Source organism: Erpetoichthys calabaricus, chromosome 2 (genome assembly GCF_900747795.2).
Source record: "Erpetoichthys calabaricus chromosome 2, fErpCal1.3, whole genome shotgun sequence".
NCBI lineage: Eukaryota > Metazoa > Chordata > Cladistia > Polypteriformes > Polypteridae > Erpetoichthys > Erpetoichthys calabaricus.
This window is the reverse complement of record NC_041395.2, coordinates 279,593,571-279,621,116: the sequence shown is the minus strand read 5'-3', so window position 1 is coordinate 279,621,116 and position 27,546 is coordinate 279,593,571. Positions and strand designations below refer to the sequence as shown.

At 39.3% G+C, this 27,546-nt stretch overlaps 1 long non-coding RNA gene across 1 annotated transcript; it reads left to right on the top strand.

Annotated features, from left to right (window-relative positions):
• Window positions 1-559: 559 nt before the first annotated feature.
• On the top strand, window positions 560-26,016 carry LOC114647091 (uncharacterized). Its single transcript, XR_003715456.2, has 4 exons — window positions 560-933; window positions 3,177-3,261; window positions 6,288-6,452; window positions 25,320-26,016. It is a non-coding gene; the product is annotated as an uncharacterized LOC114647091 (long non-coding RNA).
• Window positions 26,017-27,546: the final 1,530 nt, after the last annotated feature.

Below are 27,546 nucleotides of genomic sequence, written 5' to 3'. Positions count from 1 at the left end.
ATTCTTTTGTGCTTTGAAATATTTTGCCCTAGGCAGCACCAAGGTGTTGCTTCTATAGCTGCAGATATTATAGGCAATATTGTATTATTTTATTATGTCTACTATGCCATGCTCCTCACTATCCCAACTATGAGTTTAAAATTTATACACTCACATTAGCCATTTTATAGTCACTACTTAACATTACTGGAACCTATTTGGAATGGGTGAAGTGTCGGACAGGAACATTTTTTGTACAATGGATCATTTTCTTTTTTCTTTTAAGCACAAAACATGTAAATAATAAATGTTAAAAGCCAATAGATGAAGGGGCAATAGGCACCCTTTGTTGAGACCAGAGTGATTAGTGAAAAGGCTAATTTCCTGAATAATTCTGTTACAAGTTATGGTTAATGTCTGTCTACAGGATATAGATACTGTATTTACCTGTCTTGCAAAATAGTCACCTGCTTCCTCGGAAAATGTTTGTATTTTCCTGGTTTAAAAATTAACATGTTCTGGGTATATGAACTTCTTGATAGCTGACAATAATACTTTTTTTTTTTTTAAATGCCATTGTTTAATCAATCCTCATGTTGATCTAGGCATAGACTGAAGCAGTGATACACTTGCGGGCAGTAGGTGGTGTAATGAGAGAGACGGTCCACCAAGAACACTGTCAAATCACTCGCACGAAGCGCAGAGACTCACAGGCAGATGTGGGTACGTGGTTGACGAGACGCACGGCACACGTACAGTGACACCTACCTCCAGGGAAGAAGAGATAATTTCACCAGAGGGAAGACTCACGAGAGGACCAAGAGAAGCCGGTGTACAAATAGCAAGACTTCTGTTGGAAACAAGCATTTGGCGAACAGAGTGTTTCAGTGGGACAGTTAGAAGATTAATTCTTGTGGTAACACAGCACCCAGCTTGGACTTCACACCACCAAAGGTTGTATCCTCCACTATTATGTTTTAACAGACTTGTAAAGTGTAGACAGTATGCTCTCTTTTTAAAAGCTTTTCCCTCCTGATATTTTTAGACTTATTTGCTTTTATCTTCTTGGTGTATTTTATATTGTCTTGTGTAATGCAAGTTACTGTTGTTTCTCTTGAAGTTGCTGCTGTGTCTTTTATTCTGTGTTTACTCACCTCCCAATTTAAAGAAACCTGTATACTGTTATCTTTCAAGAGGGTGGCGTAGTCAGATATTTGAACTGTGTTTAGGTTAGATTACCTATAAAAGTGACCAAGACAGCCGTCACAGTAGATACCAAAAGTACCATTTGAAGATTAACATTATCAAGGTGAAAATGTGCTGAACCAGAATGGATTTGAAGTCTGGTTCTTTAAGTAGTGCAGTGGCAGCAACAACAACTTCTATACCACTGGTTTAGATGTAGGATTTTATTAAAGACATAAGACTGCTTGTTTTCAAGACTATTGGCAACACATTAACGTTGTTTATCAACAGTCATTTGCCATTTGTTTGATCAAGGCATACACAAATTATGCCAACGGCCCCTATGCCAAGCCATGAACCTATTATAATGCAGTGCGCCATAAGTGGAGTACATTGTATATCAGTGGTCTTAAACTCCAGTCCTGGAGGGCCGCAATGGCTGCAAGTTTTCATTCTAACCCTTTTCTTAATTGGTGACCAATTTTTGCTGCTAATTAACTCCTTTTCCTTTCATTTTAATTGACTAGTTTTTTAAGATTTGTTTCCCTGAATTTCTTCAAGTCAGGGCCTCAGACTCTAACCAGTTTCACTCCAATCAGTTGCTTAATTAGGTGCTGATTCTTGTTGTTAATTAAGCCCATTCTTTATTTCTATGGCTGGTTGGTGCTCTCATTGTGCAATAGCATACATTTCTGAAATTGTTTATTTTCTCTTTTCTAAGAGCACTGTTAAAATGTTTTAGGGATCTGAGCAGATCAGCATTCCCGAGACTTTTGTCTTTCATTATTTTCAGATATTGTAAGATGGGCACAGTTTGCTGGTCATGTGTTGGTTCATTTTATATCTCTTTATTGTCCATTCATCCATCCATTATCCAACACAGGGCACAAATTCAAAAGCCTTCAAATAAACCCATCCTTCCATTCCTTATTTGGCCCACCTATTTCTAATTTGTGTCAAAGTAAGTCTTTAAGAATTGGCAAGTAACTTTTAATACAAATCTTTGCAATGTCATATATCAGTTAATTTCACAACATGCTCAAACCAGATTAGTTTACAGCTGCTCATTAATGTAACACCCATGTCTTTCTAATATAAGAGAGAAAGAAAACACAAAGACAAAGGTAGAGAACATACAGCCCAAACCCTGTATAGACAGAGCCGGGAATTGAACACAGGCTCCTGGAGCTGCACTGAAAAATGATTTGTTGAAGGAAATTAATTCCATTACATGTAAATTGTACATGGGTGGGTAGACTTTTCTGTGATGCCTCACCATGTCTGAGAACAGAAATCCAAGTGTCTGTATAATATTAACATGACTCTTCTAATTTAGCTTAGTATTCCCAATTCTTTATTTATTTATTTATTTTTTCGCTTAAGCAGTAGCAAAACAATACTGAGATGCAATGCCAGCAGATGAACAGCTAACTCAATCCATTATACACATACAGTATGTTTTCATCATAAAATATCTGTTTTTCAATAAATTATTTGAAAAGAATAAAAATAAACATCTTAGATTTATGGATCTGCTGTAATCCACAAAAAAACCTGAAGGTCCTCTCTGTGTCTGGTGTGGCAGAATGAGAGCTATAACAACAGAATTTATATAACGTGTTCCATTAACAGCAAAAATTGGTTTCTTATTGAGAAATTGGTCGGGGAGAACATGGTGACCCTCCTACAATTAAAGTGAAAGATCCCTGAGTTGGCAGCTCATCTTTTGGCTAACTTTGCATCTCTCTAATAAGGTTCTGAATCTTGAAAAGAAAGTTAGTTAAAGTTAAGGCAAAAGATTTATTTTCCATTAGCATCAGTAATTGGTTAGTAATTAAGAAAATTCCAGGAACTAAGACGTAGAAGTCACTTAGGTGCTCCAAGGTCTGTGTTTGATACCCTCACTACCTGAATTACTGTTTTAAATGAAATCCTTGAGAACCCCATTGAACAAAAATAAACATTTTTCAGTTACCCATATTTTAAACCAAGTGATTTTCTCTTTCCTGAAGCACCCATCTAGGATTGGCTTCTGTCTTGTACAAGATGCTTCAAGGCTGTGATCTGATCATCTGCAACCCCAACATAAATTAAAAGGTATTATTTTACGTCATACATAAAAAATGTATTAATCTCATTATATCTCACATTAGATACTTAATACCTTTGTTTTCATTCTTTTGTTTTTTTAAGTGTTAGTATAACCCTCTGTGAGAGGTAGCCCGAACACCATCAGACAGAAACCGGCAGTTCTACAAAACACACGTTTATTTACAGCAAATAGTCCCACACCCACACTGTGCCCCTTCACCAATCACCCTTCAGTTCTCGGGCCTCTCAATGGTCTTCCTTGGGCCGCCTTTCCTCCTCACTCCCGAGCGTTGCCTTCTTCCACCCGACTCCAGCTCTCCGACTGTAGGAAGGCAGCCCCTTTTATATTCACCCGGATGTGCTCCAGGTGCTCCCTGACGTCCTTCCTGGGCATTCCTGGAAGTTCCTCCACCAGCACTCCGTGCAGACATCCCGGGCTCTATGAAGCTCGGGGCGCCCCCTGGCAGTGGCCACGGGCCCCAGTGGGGTTGAGCCTCCATGCTCTGTTCCTGTGGTCCCCACACTAACCAGGGTGGTTGCCCCCTCGTGGCCTGGGGGATGTATAGTCCGCCTCCCAGTCCTTCCAGGCGTCCCAGCTGGGTCTGACCCCCAGCCGCCTGCCACACCTCCTAGAGATTTCCATCAGATAGGAACTAAAAGCTCTTCTCCAAAATCACCTTCTCAGAGTGTACTTCCACTGACTATTAAAAAGAATTACATTAACACTTAAAAAAGTAACATCCAGTTTTGGAAATAAAGAGTAAAAATCCTATAAAGTTTGTTACGACGATTAAAAAAAAAACTTTGTTTTTATGAGAAAACAAAGGAAAAAATCCTAAAAAATGTCTAAACTAGATAATAGAATACCCCCATTGGTAATGTTTTTTAAACACATAATTATGTACATTATGTGTAATTTTATCCCAGGAAATGGTGCCCTTGTTACAATGAGCTGTCCAAAGTTTGAAAATAGCATCAGAATGAAAATTCTATTGTTAGCTTTTTAACTTGTTTTTGGTTATATTGCAAAAGAAAGTAAAGCCCTAGCTGGAAAAACTCCCATACATACATGCTGTAGTTGTCCCATGGAAACTTAAGCATTTGACTCGCAAGTGGCATATAAATCATTCAGGTCCACATTGTGGTGTAAGAAGTACATTTTGCTAAGTTGTTGTACATGTTACTTATTTCAAGTAGCACTTACAGTAGACTTTAGATGGCTTTAATTTCAGCTGAGCATATCTGTTCCTCATAAGGGATCCTGTCGAAGCTTTTAACTGATAAAAGCTGATGACATATATATTGCCCACTATAGGCATTCAACATGATGTTTTAATGTCAACACCCCTGACTAAGTTATTTTCAAGAAAGCACTGCAAGAAATTGATGACAGTGAAAAATTATAAAAAAACTCAATACCTGAAAGTGATTTTTTTAGAAAAAATTTCAAACATACTTGATTACTTTTCCTTTTCATGGTCCAACCATTGATTTTTGATTTTCATTTTTGAGTTGCAGATAGCCCCTGAATAATGATACCATTAGGTTTTCTTAAATAAATAACCTTTAGAATATGTATGAAAAAATAAGGAACAAAAAGTTAAAAAGCATGATCTGACTTGAAAAAACCAAGACCCTAAGACATAATGTTCTTGAACACACTTAATCCAATTAAGTACTGTATTAATGGGGGTAGGAAAAAAAACTATCCTAGCAGCATCAAGTGCAATATAGGAACTTAAAATCCAGTACTTCACAAAACCCACTCAAACACCCCCACATAGAGCCAAAGTAGGACTACTGTATCTACTAACTCAGCGAACACTTGTTTAGAGTGAATGCCGGAGTACTAAGAGAAAAATCCTACACAGTTTACAAGAGGGTATAGGGTTTGAACTCAGAATGCTGGATCTGTGAGACACCATGTATTGTAAATGCATGAATGGATGGATTGGCATCTTGACTGGGATGGAGGGTGATGCCATACCCGCCTGGGAGGCCATAATAGATCGACTGCATAAGCGGAGTTGCAACCCAGGCCAGTTGGGGCAATCATACAATGGATGGACTGTGGGAGACTAGTTATCGAGGATAGTTTATCCCCCAGGGAGAATGGTGGCAGTGCTACTCTGGTATGGTTTCAGTTTGGACTCCCCCAGGTTCCCATGAGACCTGTAGTTCAAAAGGGCAGCCCTGTAGTGGTCCCTGGGTGTCGCTAGAGGGTTCTGCTGGGAGATGGTCTCCCTACTTCAGGGAGCTTCCACATATCCCAGGAGTGCTTCCACAATGTTATGCTGTAGCATTGGATAACATACTCCAGGGTCCAACATAAAAAGAGCCACTGAGATGAGTCAGAGTAAGCAGGAAGAGGGCAAAGCTCCAGTGGGGTAGCTAGGGATGGGCGGAGGGGGCAGTTTCCCCTGGGCGGCACATTTTTGGGGGCGGCATTATTGGCCAAAAGGCTCAGTACAAGGGTTTGGAAAAATATCACTCATGAATGAAAAAAGTAAAATTCTGATTTTTATCCACAAATGCTTCAAAAATAAACATAAACATTACACTGTTAATAATTTCTAGGAAGATAATCAACTAATTTACAATTTATAATTTTGTTTCGTTATCAATCCAAATGCATTCTTGCTCTGCACAGAAAACTTCCCCACCTATCACTTGTGCACTACACTGGTTCTGGTTTTCACAATGTAATTATCCATCCATACATCCATTATCCAACCCACTATATCCTAACTACAGGGTCACGGGGGTCTGCTGGAGCCAATCCCAGCCAACACAGGGCGCAAGGCAGGAAACAAATCCTGGGCAGGGCGCCAGCCCACCGCAGCAACGTAATTATATTAAACTAATAATAAGAACATGGCTTATCAGTGCGTCTATACTATATTCTTGTACAGTTGATGCTTATAAATAATTATATGTGAAAAATGATTGCTGTTTCTCTATATATGAATAAATGTATGCAAAAATTATCTTAATTTTTCTCTGTACGTCATTTTAATTTTCTATTTAAATAGGTTAACATATTAATATTTTGGATGACGGCAGATTGAAGCACCTTCCCGCCCTGCTCTGAGCGGCACGAACTCTAGCTACGCCACTGCAAATCTCACCTGAAAGAGTTTAAGTAGAGGGACCATTAGACTACAGTTGTGTTATTTGGCCATTGTTCTCCTATAAGGGTATTGTTTTTTTTAATTTTTTTTTATTTGAAGCTGGGACTGTGTTTGGTAGAGTTTTGTGTCTGTTGTTCGGAGCTCTGTGGTGCCCCTCTGTGGTCACAGGATCTTTCCTATATTATCTACATAACCTTGGACAATTGCTTTGGCAGTTTTCTCTGTGACAAGGAAAAGCTTGTATAACCAAATGTTCGGTAGATTTGCTGGACATATAATTAATAACTAACACATGCCTGGCAGTTTCTTCCCCTAGAATTATTTTTTTTTCCTTAACCACCATCCTCACTAAAGTCACTACTGCCTTTGGAATGTACCTAATATTTCTTTTCCCTGTAAATAATATATCAGAAGATATAACATAAGGTAACATTTTCAAACTTAATTGATCCAGTCTAGGGTCACGAGTTGCTGGAGACTGTCCCAATAGCATTAGGCACAAGGCAGGAAACAGCCATGAAAATTCATATTTTGTAGTCTGTGCAGCTCATTTACAAAGTCCTCTGTCCAGTATACTTTGTAATAAATAAGTTACACAAAAACATTATTTCAGCTTGAAGCTGTAATCTTTCAAAAACCTGTTTTCCTTCAAGTAAAAACTGGTGTAACAGAAATAATGAAAACGATGAGTTTAAGTTATTTTTTTAATGATATATTTATTTATTACTTTACTTCAAGGAAAAACATTGCATACAATTAAGCTGAGAATATATGACAAATAATTTTATAGTTAAACTAGAAAAATAATAATCAGAAAATTAGAAAAGAAAGCAAAAAAAGACATAACCTAACAAAATTCAGCATTCAGCAAGTTAAATAGTAAAACACACATACAAAGAAGAGCCAGTGAAGGGAGAAATCAAAGTGCAACAAAGTGAAAAAAACACCTGACATTGCTAAACAGGCTTGAATCGCTTTCCACTTGGCCATCTCTTAAAGGCCATCACAAAGCACTCTACGATCTCACCTAATGTCTCTCATTCTTTCTTATAACCCTGGTGTTTTACTTAACCACATTTCTGTTTCTGACTCTTGACATAAGTGGTCCTCTGGAGTGAGGTGGCATTAAATTCTGTCCAAGATCACTTCTGTTCCAGAGATGAGATCATTTTTGGAGTCAGGTTAATCCCTTTTTGGACAGAGAAACTCTTGTGACTTCTGATGTACCTGTACCCCTAAAACTTCAGTACCGTTTAAAGTGTTTATTCTCCAAGAGAGTCTCCATCCATTCCTGTGAAAGAGGAGCATGGCACCACTCCTTTGAGTCAGGGGCACTGTGTTTCCCCCATAGCTGTTGTGCAGGAGAGCACTGTGCCCATTTTTATCAAACATCTCAGAATTACTCCTACACTTCAAAAAATTAAGTCTACGCCAAGTGAAAATTATTTAAATCATGATATTAAATCTAGTTTTTCTTATTGTAAGAATCATTGACTTATCCAAAAATCTGTATTTACTCCCAAGCGGTTAGACTCCTTAACACCATGCTGCCCCCTGGGATCTTCCACATGGCCTCAACCACATCTAAAAACAGAACTTTTATACATGCGAGCCACTGTCCTGCAAAGATGAGTGTGCATGGAGAAAAGAACTGAAAATCTCATACTGACCTTTAAGTATTTTGACACTCTTGTTATCCTTCTGCTGTGAAACATTCTGACCTGTCATTGTTTACACATCTTAAACAACTATTAGCATATACTGATAATTTCTGTATTATCTATATCTATTATTTATTATTTCTTTATTATATTACATATCTTACACATCAATATTGCTGCTACTTCTTTGTCGTGTCTTTGCATAATGTCTTGTCTTGTTTGTGTTTTAATTTTAAATTTAAATTTTAATTCTATTTTTAATTTATTATTTGCACATCATGTTGTTACACTGTGGACCCTGAGCTTCACAATTTCGTCTATCTGTATACTTGTATATGGTTGAGATGACAATAAAGTTCACTTTGACTTTTGACTTTGATTTAGCTTACTTTAAGAAATCTTGTCAAGTAATTTTTTCTTATCCCTTTGACATATTTTTTTGCTAAATACAAGCAAAACAACTCCCGTTTAAAGTTTCTTTGTCTAGTTTTTGCTAAACTAGCGGTGTAAGCCCGTGCTTTAAAAAGGCTTGGCTCCTAGAAACCAGTGATTCTGGCACTTCAATCAATTGCATCGGTTGTGTTTTAGCAGCTAAGCGAGGTTCTCTTTCTTGGCGGTTTCATTTTGCCGATGTGCTTGCCTCCATTGTCTATCAGCGGCTAAGCGAGTTTCTCTCTCCTCTGAAGTTTCGTTTTGCCGATGTGCTTGCCTCGCTTGTGTATTAACGGCTAAGTGAGTTTCTCTTTTCTCTGTGGTTTCACTTTGGCGACAGAGTCGATTTCTTTGGGCTTCATGCTGTAGCCTCACACTTCTGGGCTGCCTCGCACTTCCAGGAAGGACAGACAGACACATTTCCACACGTAGACGTTTATATATGAGAAGTCTGACTAGAACTAAGAATTTGTCCTACCCAAGATGCAGGGCATTAGGAGTAGTTATGAAATGTCCTGCATCTACTCCCAGTGCAGAGTAGAAATTCACGTTTGAAAAAGAATAACGTCACAATTTTATAGCATCCCAAACAACAAAGTACTCATGGTGACATTTAGTAGTTTCCTTGGAAATCATGTTGATGCTTTCAAGTTTGCTGATACTAACACTCAGGGTTCATAAAAAAGGTAATGATAACAGTAATGATAATAATAATAATATTCAAAGAGAAAGAAAAAGGAAAACATAATAAGGTAGAATATTGAGCTAAGTAGCTTGTAATTGTTGCCACTTTACAACATCATCAAGAATAATACTGTAACGAACACTGAGATGGAAAGACTGAGACACACATACTAAATGAAAGATTATTTTGATAAAAGGCCCGCTTTTTAATAATGAATGATTCACAGCTGCACTTTCATAAGGATCTCCTTCTCGCTGTTACACCCATGGGAAACACCTCATAAAGTAACAATTAAACTGAAACTAGCCATGGTGCTGTTTGTGAAGTCACATTGACTCTTCCAGTGTTTGTGATCATCTTCCAGAGTTTCATGCCATGTGTGCCTCTCTACATGGTCCCCCTTATCTTCTAAGAGGCACTGTTCAGCCAATGCCCCCCTCTTTGAACCTACTTGTGTTTGTAAAGTGTAACACAATTGATCCAGGTTTGCGTGGATTGCAGAACTCAATGTATATCTGCTAACATTTCACTGTTAATTACCCATCCTTCCCTGCCTATCTCCAGGGTAACATGCTGGCTATCACCATACAGTTTACATCCATAACCACCTCTGGATTGATACTTTGATATCATTTGCAATTCACAGATGCATGCTCATCCATACTTAGGGCCATGATCTTTATGTGCATGCCGATGAGAATGGTGGAGAAATGTATGAATCTGTTGTGGCAGACAGCCAGGACCCATGTCCGGCCGGGATGCCCCTTCAACACTGGATCCGGGGGAGCGGCCATCGGATCCACGCTACGTCCCCCGGAACACTTGGTAGCAGGCCCCCTGAGTTGCATCGGGGCCACAGGCATAGGACTTCGGAGCTCATCCCTATTGGGTTCTGTGGGCACCACCAGGGGACGCTGCAAGGACTTAACAAGCCCATCTGGACTGTGATGCAGCCACACACGGATGTGCAGCCTAATTAGGTTAATTGCCACTTGAAGCTACAAGAAAAGCCTGCAGCCACTACTCAGGGCGCCAGAGTCGGCAGGAGGAGGACAAAGCAGCCCTGGGATGAGTGGAGGAAAAGAAGAGTGGTTTGGGTGTTTTTCTTTGGTGGTGTTTTTGGACCTGGGTTGTGCCTGTGGGGATTACGGGGAAGACGTGCCCCACAGGTGAAGAAAAAATAAAATCTTTTTGTTTATTTTACCCGTGCCTCTGGTGTCCGTCTGTGTTGGGTTGGCGCCTATATAGTGCCTTTATCACACGATGTATTACATCACCCATTGTAAGACTGTTTGAAGTTTTGTGCAAAATTAAGAAATAGTTAGTGGTGACATACCCAAATGATTGATATTGCAAGAGCTGTATTTTTTATGTAATGTTATGAGCACTTTCATTTTGGCTTCTTTGCATTGATGGAGCAATCATGTAATGTACATGATCTGTTACTGATATAATTCCATCTCTATCAAATCGATATTTCATAAGTTCATTGTTGTCCAGCATTTCCAAAACATTTCATCTTTCCCAGAGTGTGTGTGCCAATCTTTACCTGAACGCCATCTTCTGGCAGCTCCTACAAGTTATGACAGCTCACATGCTCTCCTAAATCCTGGTGAAGTTAGGAGTAGTTCCATAAATTAGGAAAGTGGATAAAATACTTTTACTCCTACTCCTATTCTTAAGAGCAGAATCAAATTTATATCACTTTGACATTTTTGAGCCAGTTAGGGCCATTTTCCTACTGTGTGATGTTAGATAAATACGACCAATGGTCTCCTGTTGATCAGCAACCAAGCCCCTGTTTTTACAGATAGGGACACTTTGTTGTCTTTGATTAGCTAGAAGGTCATGTGAGCTTTTACCAATGTTCCTTGGGCACTCGCTTTATCTGTCTTTCTCTACTTTGAGGCTTAGGCATATTCTAGTGTACCTCAGACTCCTCAGACCTGGCAACCAATTTCCCTCAATGGTGCTTTTTTCCTGTTTCACTTGGGGTACTTCCCATGACTGGGTCTACCAACCCCCTGCCTTACGATACTGGCATCCCATTCCTCTCATAAAGTTTCCTACATAAGTTTATTCTGTCCTAACCCAACCTAGTAGTTTCCTTTCCTCTGGTAAACCTCTAGTCAGCTGGGCACCTCCTTACATTCTGTAAAAGTCAAAATGTCTGCGACATTAACCAGAGTGAAATATTTCTGTGTGTCACACAATGAAACCTTTAAGTGGCAATTCAGAGACCGAAAGTTTACAGATTAGTAACATGTCATTAACTTCCCAATGAAGCAGGCAAAGTAACTTCATGGTTATATAATGTATGCTTACAGCTTAACATAACCTCGAATAACAAAGTCATATAAAAGCAGAAAAAGAAGATCAGTTGCCATACTTACATAGAGTAACTCTATTGCTTACAGACAGACATGTTATATGTTCTGTGTAGTTATACCTTATGGCCTGTGACGTGGGAGTAAAGAATGAAAAAAGAAGAAGACGAGCCTATACAAGCACAATTTCAGTTATACTGGTCTGAAAGACTAAATATGTAGATTTACGTTTCTTTTTTCTAACTGTTCCCATGCTTTTTGGAACGGTCTTTGTGAAATCTCACAATGTCCATTAGGGGAAGGAATTTTGAAAGATCTGACTTTTCCCACTTGCCTCTGAAAGATTAAAAGCCAAAACCTGACCTTGTCTCTCAATACCCTTGTGTGAAGATTCTTTCTGCTGTTAAAAGCAAAAAATAATACTAATAGATTTTTTTTAAATTAAAATCGTGCCAAACTTGACTTTTTTTTTTTACTTTCCATCTCTTTGCACAGTGCAACAATGCAGTTATATAATTTGATATTTTGAATTGCACTTTCTATGGTACTCATGCTGTGATTATGGCCTGTAAATAGTTGACTATCTACCATTTCACATAACAGTTTCTAATTAATTTTTGTATTTTAATAGGATTATAACTACCAGAATGGAACACAAACTTTATAATACACTTTTTCTGTATTGGCCAAGAAAATAAAAATAAATGACCTACAATACTTTTTCAAAGTCCAGAAACTACTCCAAGTAATGCAAATCACGTTGTTTAGTTGGATAGAAACACCTAATCTAAGACTCTCAAACACACTTAATTCAGAGTCACAGCAGGCCAGGGCCCATAACAGCAGCACTGGGTGCAAGGCAGGAAAAGAGCAGCAGGTAACTCTCACAAACTAACCTGCACATTTCCCAGGTAGAGGACTAATCACAAAAAACTAACCTGCACACCTCTGGGGACGTGGGATGGCACCCATGGGAAAAGTCATGCAGATACAGGAAGAACATGAAAACTCAACACAGACATGTCCTGCATAAGTCTGCAGGATTTGACACCAGGGCACTGAATCCAAGGGGTGACAGTACTTGTCATTTTACCACCCCGGAAAAATGCATAGCAACGCAAAATGTAGTGGGTCTCATATGTATATCACTGATGTGCTGTGCAAATTTGGGGATAAACTTTGATTTAGAGCATGTGTATGCTAGTATCTGGGCTCATGGTCTTTACTGCTACTTGAAAATTTTACGGTTTATACAAACTGTTGCCACAATTTATATCAGCACTTGTGATGTCTAAAAAAAATAGCAGCAAGTTTACAGAATTTTTTAAAATTTACTGTCTCCACAATGAATATCATTAAAAAAGTAATTCATAAAAATGTTTAACATTATAATTATCAAACACAAATGCTGATTTTCAGGTATATACAGCAGCAAACAACACCATCAGAAGTAACTGCACACATTAACACACACATTTACAAGACGGACTCAGAGGTCCAGTGTTTAGAATCAATTAAGAAGGCCAATAATAATAACATGCTGTAAGGGTGAGTCAGTTTATTTTTGTATATATGTTGGAATTCAGCTGTTACTTATAAAAATTATAGCTCCCTCAAGTTTGCAGGAGCATGGATGGAAGCTGCTTAAGGGTGAATTTCAAACATAAATAGGTAAAGGTTTTCTTCACAAAGAGAATCGTCAAAACTTCAGACAGGATGCCAAGCAGAATGTTAGACAGCAGTTCTCTGGAATCTTCAGATCTTTACTTGTGTAACAGATTGAGGCTTTGTCCACCTCTTGAACCCTCAGGTACCACTCTGAACACCCGGTGAAAGTATAACAACTATTTATTTTGTTATTACACGGTGCACAAAGCACACTCCACTCCACACTCATAAACACAATAATATTCTTTCCAAACTAATCCTCCTCGCCCAGACACTTCGCCCTCCTACCTCCCAGCTCAGCTCAGTGTCTGGGCTTTCCCACAGTCCTTTTATATCCCCTGACCCGGAAGTGGTTCCTGGCCAAACCCACAAGTCCTTATTCCCTCCGGGTCAGGGTAAACAGTCCTTTTCTTCAGCCCGGGAGCACTCCCGGGTTATAGGGCACATAAGAGCCCACTAGCCCCCTTACAGCGACTCCCGGTGGCCCCCAAGATATCCAGCAGGGCTGTGTATAAACACTACATAGTCCATGAGGCCCTGCTGGAACTCGGGGCACGATCATGCTGTCGGGAGAGCTCCTCCTTGCGGCCTGGGGGTGAGGGCCGGAGTAAAATGCCGGCAATCCACCACACTTGATTAAACTGGATAAACTGTTGAATGTTCTGTTTTTGTTGGGTCTTTTTAAGAAATCAGTAATGCTACATACCAGCTATGTATTCAAATAATGTAACATTCTCCAAAATGATTAATGAAACTCAGTGGTTACTGGGGCTGGAGCTCATGGCAGTAACATCAGACTCAAGGCAGCAATCAACCGGAAAGGCAGTGCCTGTCCATCACAGATGTTTAATATTATTATTAACTAGGGGGCTTTACCCCATGCTCGCTTCACTCGCCAACCCCCCCGGCCTGCCCTACACACCAGCCACTTCGTGTCTCTGCCACTCGCGTATGTGGATGTCACATAAACCAAACAACAAATCTTTTAATTCTCGCGGATACACCTCTTCATTGGGAAGAAACACTACTTTTCCCTGATGGCAACACGAATTAGACGATCTACAAGTTTAAATCCGAACAATATATTTGATCTCTTTTCGCTGTTCCATTATTTCACCACGTAATAATTTCTGTTTGTTTGCGCTAATGCGATCTTTACTGTCATTTTTTTGAGACTTTTGAATTTTAGTACTTTCATTATCTCTAACCTGCTCTGCATGTGTATCATGCCAACGTTTCTGAATTCTTTACAACAGCGATTCTGAAACTGTGGGGCAAAAAAAGGGGGTGCGAATGTTGCCATATGTGGCATAATTTCGCTATTCATAGGGAAATTTTAAACTTGTAGAGGTGTATCGGCAGCAAAAAATATAGGAATAAATTTTATTAGGGTTTCACAAAAACATTAGGGGGGCGCGATTAAAACTGTTATGAAAACTCGGGTCGCAAATACTTAAAGGTTGAGAAACCCTGCTTTACAACGTTCTACTTTGTCATCTACTCTTTGAGTTTTATTTCCAGTTCCGGGTGTGGTTAAATCTCTTGGCACAAAGTCTTGTCTTACAGGACTTGAAAGTATCTCTCTGAAAAAGTCATGTCTCGTCCCAGGCTAAAAAGTCTTGTCTCGTCTCAGGATTTTTTTTATTATAATAGAGAAATATTCTATTGTAGTATACAGAAATAAAGGTAAGATGTAATAAATGAATTTAATTAAGACATTACAAATTTACCATTGCAACTAAATATTTTTTAATTAAATAGCTTCTTTGTTTTTGTGGAAACATAATGAAGCAGGTGTGTTAATTTCCACGATTGTCACATAGGACTTGTTTCAGTACCTTTTGTCTTTGGCACGTTTCAGATGGCATTAAGTACATCAAAACTGCAAAGAGGATATAATCACGAACACCATATAACCACAGATCCCAAACCCATCACTCTTCCCCCCCAAAAAAATAAATAATTGGAAGAAACAGCAATGGTTGTGGGTTTTTTTTTTTTTTACTATTAGCATCTTATTATAGTTAACCCTTTATTCTGGATCAGTGTTTTCTGCATTAACTCCATTAACCTGGTGAGTTGTCTTCAGTGTATGTGAATAAGTCAAACCCCAATAAATTCCTGGAAGGTTTAATCTGGCAATATTCCACTTTCTATGGATGATATTAGCTCTTAGTTACTTTGATGTCCTACCAGATCCCAGATTCCCAGACATATGTAATGCATGTGAATTTGGTTGTATTTCTGTAAGTAAGTGTGCCCAAATTATCTATGTTGTGCCCAGTGTTGCCAGGATAGGTTCCAAGCATTGTACAATTAATTATTTTAATAAAACACTTGCATTTAAGTGTATTCCTTTTTTAAAGTGATATGTGATTTTAAAAATAAAAAAAGAATGTTAAAAAATCTATATTTTTATTTCAGAGCTCAAAAACCTTGGAAGGGCATCTAAATTGTACTATACAGTCATCAGTAAACATTAAGTTTAAAAGAGATAATTGTTCTTGTGCTAAAATTTCTGAAGTTCTTCCTATATGTCACTAATATGACTGCTACTCAGACTTATTATTAATGAGATTTTAATTACGGAATGTTTACTTGTTCTTTTGCTTTGCATTCTTCACTGTCATTTTTTACCTTCTCGTCATTATGGCACATCATTTATTGGTCTGAAATGCTGCCTATTAATCTTGATCACTTCTTTTGCTATGAAGCAGCTGCTAGTTATTGAACTACCTCAAAAGCTCTGTCCCAGTTTTATTTCAAATTCTAATAGGTAATCAGTATACAGTATTTCACAGGAGGGGATCTTCTGGTTTATAACATACTGTTTAAAGCTATAAGTTTACTGAGTAGCACAGTTCTGCCACTTCAAGGACCATCTTCCCAAGCTTGAATTTGGTGCCATGTTGATATTTGTGTGGAGTCTGGATATTCTCCCTGTGTCTGCATGTTTTTCTCCTCCATGTTTGCTGAGTTTCTTCCCACATACCCAAAGAAGTGGTTGCCAGGTTTACTGACTGCTCCAAACTGGCCCTGTGTGAATGTGGGTGTATGCAGGAGTGGATATGTGGTGGACTGGTGCCTTGTACAAGGCTGTTTTCTGCCTTGCATCCAGTGCTGCCAGGATAGGCTTCAGCTCCTGTGACCTTTGGATTGTGTTGGTTTGAGAGTGTCATGTTATGTTATTTAGCTATTGATGTGTCGTCTGAGGTTATTTTTATCAGGTAAGGTATTTATAGAAATTTCCTCTAGACAAAAATATATTGCTGTTTAACTGGTTCTGTCATGCCTTATCTTGAGACCAGAAGGTGCAGCGCTAAATAAAACGTGACTCTACCCTGTCCGTAGCACAATGCAAAGAGGAATCTGTGATATTTTCTAGAGCATTCCTTAACAACAAGTAAGCTCCATCAAAGTTGTTGCTCCGTCCACACAGGTGAGAGTCACCATGTGCTATTTGCTTTGGCTCCTCATTCCAGACGATTAGTCTCCATCAAGACTATGGGAATTTCCTCAAGTCAAGTGAATTAATATTCCATATCCTTAACAATGGCACATCTCAGTGGGGTGCAGCAAGAAAACAGAAGCGCTTCTTTCAGATTTGTAGCAACTAGTAATCCCAGGAGAATGGGCTGAAACAAAAGTTTTAACCTCACCTGCACCTGCATTCCATCTTGCTTTCATAGTTTTCATTTCTGTCTTGCCTGTATGCAGTGTGTTTTAATTTCACATCTTGACTTGAGAAGATTTTTCTATGGAATGTGTATGATCTTATGTAATAGAAAGGAATAAACCACTATAGGCCTGTGAGTTATAGCCTATAGTGGTCCTAATTAGCTGAAGATCTGCTCGACAGCCTGGAGCTGTAATTATTACAACAAAAGGCTCTCATCCCAAACACTGAACCCTTTGCAGCATTTTGAGCTTCAGTGTTTGCAGATAAAAAAAGAATACGTACATATCCATCCATCCATTTTCCAACCCGCTGAATCCGAACACAGGGTCATGGGGGTCTGCTGGAGCCAATCCCAGCCAACACAGGGCACAAGGCAGGAACCAATCCTGGGCAGGGTGTCAACCCACCGCAGGAATACATACATATACCGTGTTCATATTTACAGTGTATATGATACTTATGTACTGTATGGAAATAAACATCATAGATGTACACAGCAAAATTACCACTGTTAAATTAACACTTATAGTGTTACAGTAACCCTTAAAATTGTGAATTTGGAAAAGCGTCTTCAGATGAACACTTTAATTGTTAATTGCTGTGTATTTGTATACAGTATATACTGTAAGTATATGTACATAAACACAGTGCTGCACAATTTTAGTGTAAGTGTCATTAGAAGTTTAATCAGTGATAAAAGCAAAATGTTATATTAAAGTTGAAAAGTAATTTTGTTAGTTTAATTTTGTGATAAGCAAAACAGTTACAGTTTAAATAATTTATATTTAATTCATTTTGCTGTTGATTTCGTAATTTTGAAATGTGAAATTCACAAAAAAGCAGTTTTGTTTTTTTTTTTTAAGTTTTTTTGGGGTAGAAAACAAGGGAAATTACTCTGTAAAGCTTCATTCACAGATGTGTGTTTTTTACCTGTGTTTTTATGCACACAGATAAAAATATATAGCTTAAGATAGATAATGGAAGACTCAGTGTAACGCCCTATAAGTTATAGAAAATGGAAGGTTCATAATCTTAACTCTGTGTGACAGTAGAATAGCCCATAGACTGAAATTAGACAGCTACAATGTTACATAAAATGTTGCATAGAACACTACTTAGAAACCTTAAGGAATGTAACCCAGATATTTAAGCAGAATCTCATAAGTTTCCCCTTTTTCTTTCTTGCATGTATTATCAACTTTTTTCTCTATTTTTTATATACACTGCTTTGAATTTCACAAAATCTTTGAAAACAAAGTCACTTGGACTGTAGGTGTTTTTTTTGTATGGCGAGTCATTCTAGTGCCAGATCTGATACTTGCATTTGAACTACTGTATTTTGAAACATTTGCAAACGTTTGTCAAATGTACCTACAGTATATATATGTTATACATCCATCCATCCATTTTCCAACCCGCTGAATCCGAACACAGGGTCACGGGGGTCTGCTGGAGCCAATCCCAGCCAACACAGGGCACAAGGCGGGGAACCAATCCTGGGCAGGGTGCCAACCCACCGCAGGACACACACAAACACACCCACACACCAAGCACACACTAGGGCCAATTTAGAATCGCCAATCCACCTAACCTGCATGTCTTTGGACTGTGGGAGGAAACCGGAGCGCCCGGAGGAAACCCACGCAGACACGGGGAGAACATGCAAACTCCACGCAGGGCGGACCCGGGAAGCGAACCCAGGTCCCCAGATCTCCCAACTGCGAGGCAGCAGCGCTACCCACTGTGCCACCGTGCCGCCCATATGTTATACAGTATCTGCCAAATAATACACAACATGTTTCTCCTTTATTGGAACTTATCAGGTGTACATACTCTTGCATCCCCTTATGGGGATCAGACATCGGACGTCACCACCTGAGGTTAAGCCTGTGATGTTGATAGGGTGAAGATCCAAGTATTACATTCTTAGGTCTTAGTTGTAATCTGATTACCACCCAAATAATTACATTGCAACTCAGACATAAAATATATATATATATATATATTATATATATATATATATATATATATATATATATATTTATTGACTGCACAATATGAGGTGCCATTCAGGAAAAAAAAGACTGGTTCGTAAATACAAGTATATAAATTAGTTCAGATATACAGTACATTTCGATTCATATACATTGGTTTGAACATATACATTGGTTTTAATACATATGTTCAGATATATACATAGGTTGGGATACATTGGTTTAGATATTTACATTTGTTTGAATACATCTGTTCAGATATATACATTGGTTGACATATATATATATTGGTTGAAATATATTTGCTTAGATATATATATATATATATATATATATATATATATATATATATATATATATATATATATATATATATATATTGCTTTAAATAGATTGGTTTAGATATATACATCACTTCAGATACATCCATCCATCCATCCATTATTCAACCCACTATATCCTAACTACAGGGTCACCAAGGGTCTGCTGGAGCCAAGCTTCAGATACATCTGTTCGGATATACTGTATATACTGTATTTGTTCAGATACATCTGTTTGGATGTATAGGTTGGTTCGGATATGTATATCGGTTTCAATAGAATGGTTGGGACTTACGGGCAGGCACAGCATGGTCACCTAAGCTTAGCATTGCTGTTTCCTTTCATCACTGCTTCAACATTGTTGTCATTATTGTATATAGTTTATACAAGAAACATATGCCTGTCGGTCGCGTTTTATTTCATATAGCCGTCTTGGTTGGGGGTTCTTGATTCCAAAGCATTTTTTCCTTTCATTATTTAAAACACACAGATACCCACCTCCTTGCCCCGCTCCATCCCACCCTGGCTCATTGTGCCAGCCTCACTCACTCCCTCTTTTCCCTCCCATGACTGATTCTTCTTAAAAGCAGAGTTATCAAAAAGCATTAATCGCAGCTTCAGCACGTCTTGTTTTTTCACCTCATTAAATGTTTCTTAATCATTGACCGAAAGCCACATGGTGATTCTGGTATTCCTTTCATTAAGGGGTATTCTATGTCAGGAAGGATATGAGTCCCATCTGCTGAAAGGATGAGTCTCTTTATGGAGAAAAACACTGAAGTTATGATGTTTCATCTCAATGTTGATCAGGGATCAGAATGATCAGAATATTCCTGCTTCACAAATAGCCAATGTTTAACTCTTTTATAGTTAAATATATTTTATATATTTATATATTATAATATTTTATAGTGTTTGTCTGGTATAATCATTTCCTTGTTCATATTAAGGATGCATTAACCACCTTACTAACAAACCACTGTACGTGCAATAGTTGCTTTCCCCATTTTAGTTGCACTATTTTTAAATTAAAATGGAAATTACATAGTGCCTATCCATATTATGTATATTCCACCTGTCTATTGACTTATTTTCTAAAGATGCTTTCCTCCAATATAAGGCTGAAGACAGCTAAAATCCACTACGAAAGAAAGGGGTACACTCTTACACAGACTTAGTAATATTGTGATCATTTTAAGACATACAGATAAAGAGTACTGAGATAAAACCCAGGTGTATGAGAAGTGAACAAGCAAGCAATTGATCCCTGGTCCTTGGTTATGCATGCAACAGTTGCACTGTGCCATACTCTACATCTTTCTAGATAGAAAAGAGAATCTGCAGTCAGGGTCACCTGTTAGCAATAAACTCAGTCCGCTGAAATACTCCAAAGTAATTCAATATCCATACCTAATAAATTTCAGCTTTTTGTGTATTACATGCCTAAGTGCAAAAATAAAGAGGGTTTTGTTAAAAAGACAAAATATGCAGCTAAACATATTGTCGTTAAAAAAGTTGTCTGGTGCATTTAAATTTTGCAATGGACATTTCTGCTACTGTGTAACATCGACTTCTGGAATTTAGCATTACACACTAAAGTGTGTAGGCGATAATAGTCTCAAAAACCATTTTCAACAAAAATGAAGAAGCAAATGTCTTTATGCATAGTAAGATTCAGTTTCAAGGGGACACTGGCACATTCTTAATATGTACATGGGACTGGTTAATGCAACAGGAAAGCAGAAGGTCAAGTGACATACTCAAGCTCTGTAAAACATATTCTTTTTTGCTTAAATATGTGGGTTGAACAAAAGCTTTCTTTCTTAATTTTGTCTCTGACTTCTCTGATCTCATACATTTCAGTTGTATAGACTTTTTATTTCGGGTTACAAATCCCTCCATAGAGCAGTGATTTTTGAGACATGCAGATGCTTGCTTTTCATTGGCTCTCCCTTCTTGAAAAATCAATTTGTTCCACTTTTTCAACAGCTATTATAAAAAGATACTTTGTGAAGCAGACTCTTATTCGTTCAATGGAGATTAAGTGGAATTTTAATGTGCATTAAATTCCTCCATAAAATGATACTCATTTGCTTTCAAATCATATTAAAAGGGACACACTGCATATAGCACATTGTACACTATGCCTGCAAGGCACACTTTTCATATTTATGGAAGACAGTGAGTCAAGATGCAATGGCTAATTTTAATGTATGAAGCACTTAAACAACATGTGTGGGATCATGAAGTCTTACTCGTATTGCAGCGTACATTTGCACATACCTTTTTTGTTCCACTGATTACTTTTATAAAGTCTGTTTACTTATGCATTGATTTGTACAATCATTCATTCAATCCACCCACCATTTCCATTACTGGCTAACAAGGTAGCAAGGCCAATTTCAATAAGTATCAGGTGACTAGGTCAGTATGATCAAGGGGGGGGGGGTTGTATAGTTTAATCATTGTTTATATGTCCTTCTTAAGTTGGCATATGCTGGGTTTATGTCCAAGTGTCTGTTGATGGCGTTTTCATCTGATAGCCAAGACTCGGCCAACTCTCTGGCGCTTTTTTATGATACGTGATTCGTTTTTTCTCCCTTCGTGGATCTCCAACTGCAAATATGCAAACCATATCACAGACCTTCTCTTCCATTCATATATATATATACTGTATGTATATATATATATATATATATATATATATATATATATATATATATATATATATATATATATATATATATATATATATACTAGGGGGCTCCGCCCCCTGCTCGCTTCGCTCGCCAACCCCGGGCTTTGGGGCATGACAAAGAGTGAGATGTATGAATTAGATATAGAATAGTGTGTAGGTTTGGATGATGCCTATATAAATAAAAAATAGAGTGTTTGGCACAGAGTAATGTTTTATTGGAATATTTCTTTGTATACAACATTAGTAGTAAAGATGGTGTCTTGTCTTTGAATGAGTCTTCCTTGGCATGGATCATTTATAACTTTAACTTTAACGTCAGATGAACGTCGAACACGTGATTCGGCAACATAAAGTTGTCCATGTCCAAAAACGGGTTCAGAGAGGTAGATGCCAACCTTGTCCATGGCTTGTCCTTGTGATTTGTTGATGGTCATGGCAAATGCAGGTTTAATGGGGAACTGTCGCCGTTTCAATGTAAAAGGTAATTCTATGTCAGAACTCGTAAGGTCAATTCTAGGAATGAGAACAGTATTGTTAGCATGTGATTCTGTAAGAACTGTTGCTTGAATAACATTGTGTGTCATGGTGTTGACGACTAAACGTGTGCCATTGCATAAACCCTGTTTAGTGTTAAGGTTTCTTAATAGCATGATTATTGCTCCGTTTTTAAGGGTAAGGTTGTGTTGTGGTCATCCGTCCGGGTTAATAGTGTTCAAATATTCTAAGGGGAAATTCAGATGTTCATTGTCGTCATAAGAGTCAACTTTGTCAGAGCTTAGAAAGAGCCGTGTCTCTCCAGGAAGTAATGAAATGACCTGGTTATTAATGTGATTAACATTAATATTTTTTGGACATAATATAGTGCGTTGTGTTAATCACATATGCGAAAGCAGTATGGGCCATTGCCTTTTGGTGGCCTGATATGTACTCCGGTAGATGTAAAAGCAAATGAACTATTGTAGGATCTAATGCAGTTCATAAAGTTTTTACTTTCAGGCACATCGTTAGTTAGAAGCTTCTGTAGATATTCAGGATATGAATGTAAAGGAGGCAGTGTAATCTGCTCCTTTTGACAACAACGTGTAAATTCATTATTTGTATTGCCAGTTGTTTCTTCTGGGAAGTTAAGTGAATGACAATGATTGCAAATGACATTCATTAATCCCAATGAATTTTCCTCAATAGTGGACTCATTATTGAAGGCGTTGTCAGCCAACTGGCGTAATCGTTTAGCAGGTGTCTGGTGTTGATGTCCGTGACGGGCATGTTTTGCTTGTGGCGTTTGAGTGCCGCGTTGTTGCATGTCCATTATTTGTGACGCGCTATTTTTTACTTTTGTATGTCGGTCATTTGAGTTTTCTTCTTTTTGGAGTCTTGCTTGCTTGTTTTCTGGCAGTTCATATGCGCGTTGTACACGTCTCCGTTCATTTATTCTGTCTCTTCGCTCCCTTTTTGTATGTCTGAGATGCGAGCTCTTTCTTTTGAAATCGTGCTTGTTTCGATGTAGCACTTTGAGACGCGCGCTGTATGCGTCTACGTTCATTGTGTCTGTCCATTTGGGCACGTCTCTGTAACGGGGTCACTTGAGCTTTGCGTTTTTTGATCCGAGACATTTTTTCTCCCGGAGTTTCCTTTGCGCGTTGTATGCGCCGCCGTGTATTTTCTTGTTTCATTCGTGTTCGTGTGTTTGGGTCCCGTTATCCGATCCGAATCGTTTTGTACCCGTGACCGTGTATTCATGTCTTGTTTGTTCCTCAGCGTGCGAAATATGGATAAGTAATAAGGAGGATCGCACTCACTGTTAATATGGAGCCTTTTCTGCAGTTGAACGGTTAATAGTGCTTTATTGTAAGGAGATCCACCTATGCTGCCTAGTGTGAAGGTGTTGAGATGACGTATGTGTAATATGGACGTTTCCTTTAGATATGTGGCTTTGGGTGTCACTTCTTATTGATGTGGGTGGGGTGGGGGGGGTGATGATTTTTGTTGCGCGTGCCTCTTTGTGTGTGTCCCGTCCGTTGCTTGTAGGGTGTGTGGGGTGCTTTTGTGTTCTTTTTTTTTGTGTTCCAGGGGCTTGTTAAATCCCCCTCTTGGTGTGTGTCCCGTCCGGTGCCTGTAGGGGTGGGGTTGCCTTGCTGTTGTGCGCGAGCGTCTTCTTTTTTTTTGTGTGCTAGTTTCGTGTGCAATGGGTTTCGTGCGGCGCCTGCTTTTGACTACTTTTTTCTGTGCTTTTTCCTTTTTTCTGTGGTCTTGTCCCGCCTCTCGCGGCCCCCATTCGCCTCTCGCGGCCCCTCATTTCTTGGGGCGCCTGCGCAGTACGTCTTTTTGCGGCTACGGCCCATGGCCGGATGTCCCTGCGTCCATCCGGTTTAGCATTCTCGGTTAGTAATGTGGATATATATATATATATATATATATATATATATATATATATATATATATATATATATATATATATATATATATATAGAAGGCAGCTAAAGGGCCTGAGTAATTATAATTCCACGACAGACCATGGGGCAGCGGGGTGCGCTGACTGTCTCTCTCAGTTCCTTGCAGACCATTCTCGGGAAATCCCATCAGGCTCCAGTGCCTCTGAGGACGTCACTTCCATTTCCGGCAGCTTTGATGGCGTCACTTCTGGTCCCCAATGACATCACTTCTGTTTCCAGGGGCCAATGGTGACATCACTTCCAGTCCAGATGACATCACTTCCAGTTCCGGCCCCAATGATTATGTCACTTCCTGTACTGGCCTTTAAAGCCACCATCTTGCCTCCATACAATCAGTTCTGTTTTGGACTCAGATCTGTGAACACCTCTGTTCATACTTAAACCTATTTTGCAGTCATGGAACAATATACAGGTGACTGCCCCAAACCTTTACGATGTCTTTGCCTGATCCTTGTTACAATATATATATTGTCAGACACATGCGCCCATGGAATGTCTTCAGGGCTCTCAGCAGGTAGGAGCCACAAATAGTGAAAAAAGTGTGACACCGGGGTTAACAGCCTTTCTCTTTTTAGTCTTAGAAAAGAGGAAGAAAATTGGGAGGAACCATAATATCACTTTGGCCATTCTGTTCAAAGTCCTATCACGTTTGCTCTTGCCACTATTTAAGATAAACATAGACTGGAAGTCGGCATTCAGTACAGAGCCAGTGATGGGGCTATGACTCTGGGAGTACTCAAACCAGGCTGGGGAAGCTGCAAAGGAGACCTTACAGTCTTCTGTTTTATTTCTTTTTCATTTTTGAACCTCACTATTAAATAGGGCTTTCACACAGACTGCAACACTTATTTTACTATATATACTATATACAATATATATAGATAAATATATTTATATATACAGTCACATGCATGTGCTTGGGGAACAACTTAAGGGCTTGGTTGACTGTATTATTCCCCCAGAACACACAAGGGTGCTAGGCAATAATGATTTTTCTTCTCCTCTCCCCTTTGCAGAAAGGAAAATTTACAAGCCTCCTTGACGTCACTTCTGTGGTCACTCCAACTGGACACACCTCTTCTTCCTAGGAGCCATCAAAACTGGAAGTGCAGCTATCTTGAACAGACTCCATGAATTTGTGACAAAGTTTCGACCAATTTGCGCCTAACACTTGTTTTTTTGTGCCTTTCGCACTATTTCAATATACATGGTTTTCCTTTGAGGTGCCCCAGATGCTTTATAATTGTCTTTTCTGTTATTACAATATACACACTGTGGCGGATGGCTGGGGTTCCTGCCCAGCCAGGATGCCTGGAGGTACTGAGAGAGGAGCAAGCCGCCCTGTTCTGCGTGGGGGCCACAGGAGCAGAGCTTGGAAGCTCATCCCGGTTGGGGCCCGTGGTTACCGCCAGGGGGTGCCTGGATAATTATGAAGCCCTGGAAGGCAGCACTTCCGCCACACCAGGAAGTGCTGTCGAAGAAGAAGAATACAGGTACGCCTGGAGTGCTTCCGGGTGCAAAAGCAACACTTCCGCCACATCAGGAAGTGCTGCTGGGAGAAGATCAGGAAGCACCTGCAGCACATCTGGGGGATGTATAAAAGAGGCCGCCTCACTCCATTTAGGAGCCGGGTGGAAGTGGACAGAGCTTGGAAGAGAGGAGTGGAGGCGACAGAGAGAGAAAGAAAGAAGTCTAAAGGACTGTATTATTGGTGGTTGGTGCACTGTTTGTGGTGTTATTGTGAATTGTAGAATAAAACATATGTGCTTTGAGACAATTTGTGTCTGCATATCTGTGTCCAGGTCCGAGATCTCCACAACACACACACACACACACACACTATGCAGTATATATATATATATATATATATATATATTGTCACAGATGACTGCGGTGATTACCTGGCCGGGATGCCTGGAGGGACCGGAAAGCGACATTAATAGCTTCCAGGACACAAAGGGGCAGTCGCCCTGGATAAAAAGAGGACCACGGGACAAGGACAAAGAGGACTGGTACTATTGGGAACCGTGGCCACCACCAGGGGGCGCTTTAAGCCTCAGGAGACCCGGATGTGATGACTTCCGCCACACTTGGCAAGATGGCGGATGGATCGACCAGGGACACCTGGAGTGCTTCCGGTTCAAAGGGCAGCACTTCCGCCACACCAGGAAGTGCTGCCAGATGAACGTCATCAGCCACCTGGAGCACATCCGGGCAGGAATAAAAGGGGCCGACTCCTTACTGTCATTGAGCCAGAGTCGGGAGTGGGAGAAGGACAAAGCTCCCTGGAGGAGTAAAGGCGGCCAAGGACATTGAAAAGACTTGATTTAAGGGTGATTATTGCTGTGTGCTTTGTGTGGAGTGAAGAACTGTGTTTATTTAGTGAATTAATAAACGTGTGCTTTTATAAAGATGTGGTCTCTGACTGGTGGTGTCCGGGAAAGTCTCACAATATATATATATATAACAATCGGTTTCATATTGTTTTCTTACGCTAGCAATTAGGTAATGTGTTTTTTGAACAGGTTTGATTATTGAAGTGATCACTCCTGCTGCGTTCAGTCAGTTCACGTGAGCCGCTCCCTTGTGTGATGTTGCGATGTCCACGGGTTTATTTAATGTTAGCTAAGACCCGGCAGTTAAAAGTTTCTTGCTACAGCAATTTTAACTCAGTCACAAAGTGATCCAAACTGTCGTTTAAACCTCGTGTCTTGTCATTAAACTTGTATCTCGCGAATATGGCATTGCAAAGGGCAGCGGGTCAGTTCACGTGCTTACATGGGAGGCGTGATGACGCGATATATTTTGATATATATCAAAATACCCGCGCTTCGCAGTGGCGAAGTACTGCTTTAAAATTTTTATTAAGAAGAAAAGTAAACCTTTTTAAACTGAGGGAAAATGAATCAATAATTATTTGTTATGGATCTATTTGTATAGTACGTTGTCAGTTCTCCCCTCTGGTTGTAATATGACGAAGCTGTGTGCTGAACTTACTGTTGAGCATGCAACGTACAGTTGGCCATGTGAAAAGCAGTCCTGCCTTAAATCAATGCCAACCTTTTGTAGGGTCTGTCCCTGAGACTTATTAATTGTCATTGCTAAGCAGAGCCTTAGTGGAAATTGGAGGCGTTTGAATTGAAATGGGAGATCAGAGGGTATAACGGGGATGCGAGGAATAAAAACTCTCTCCCCTGAGCCACCGCCAGTAAAAATAGTTGCCTGAATGAGGTTCTTTTGGAG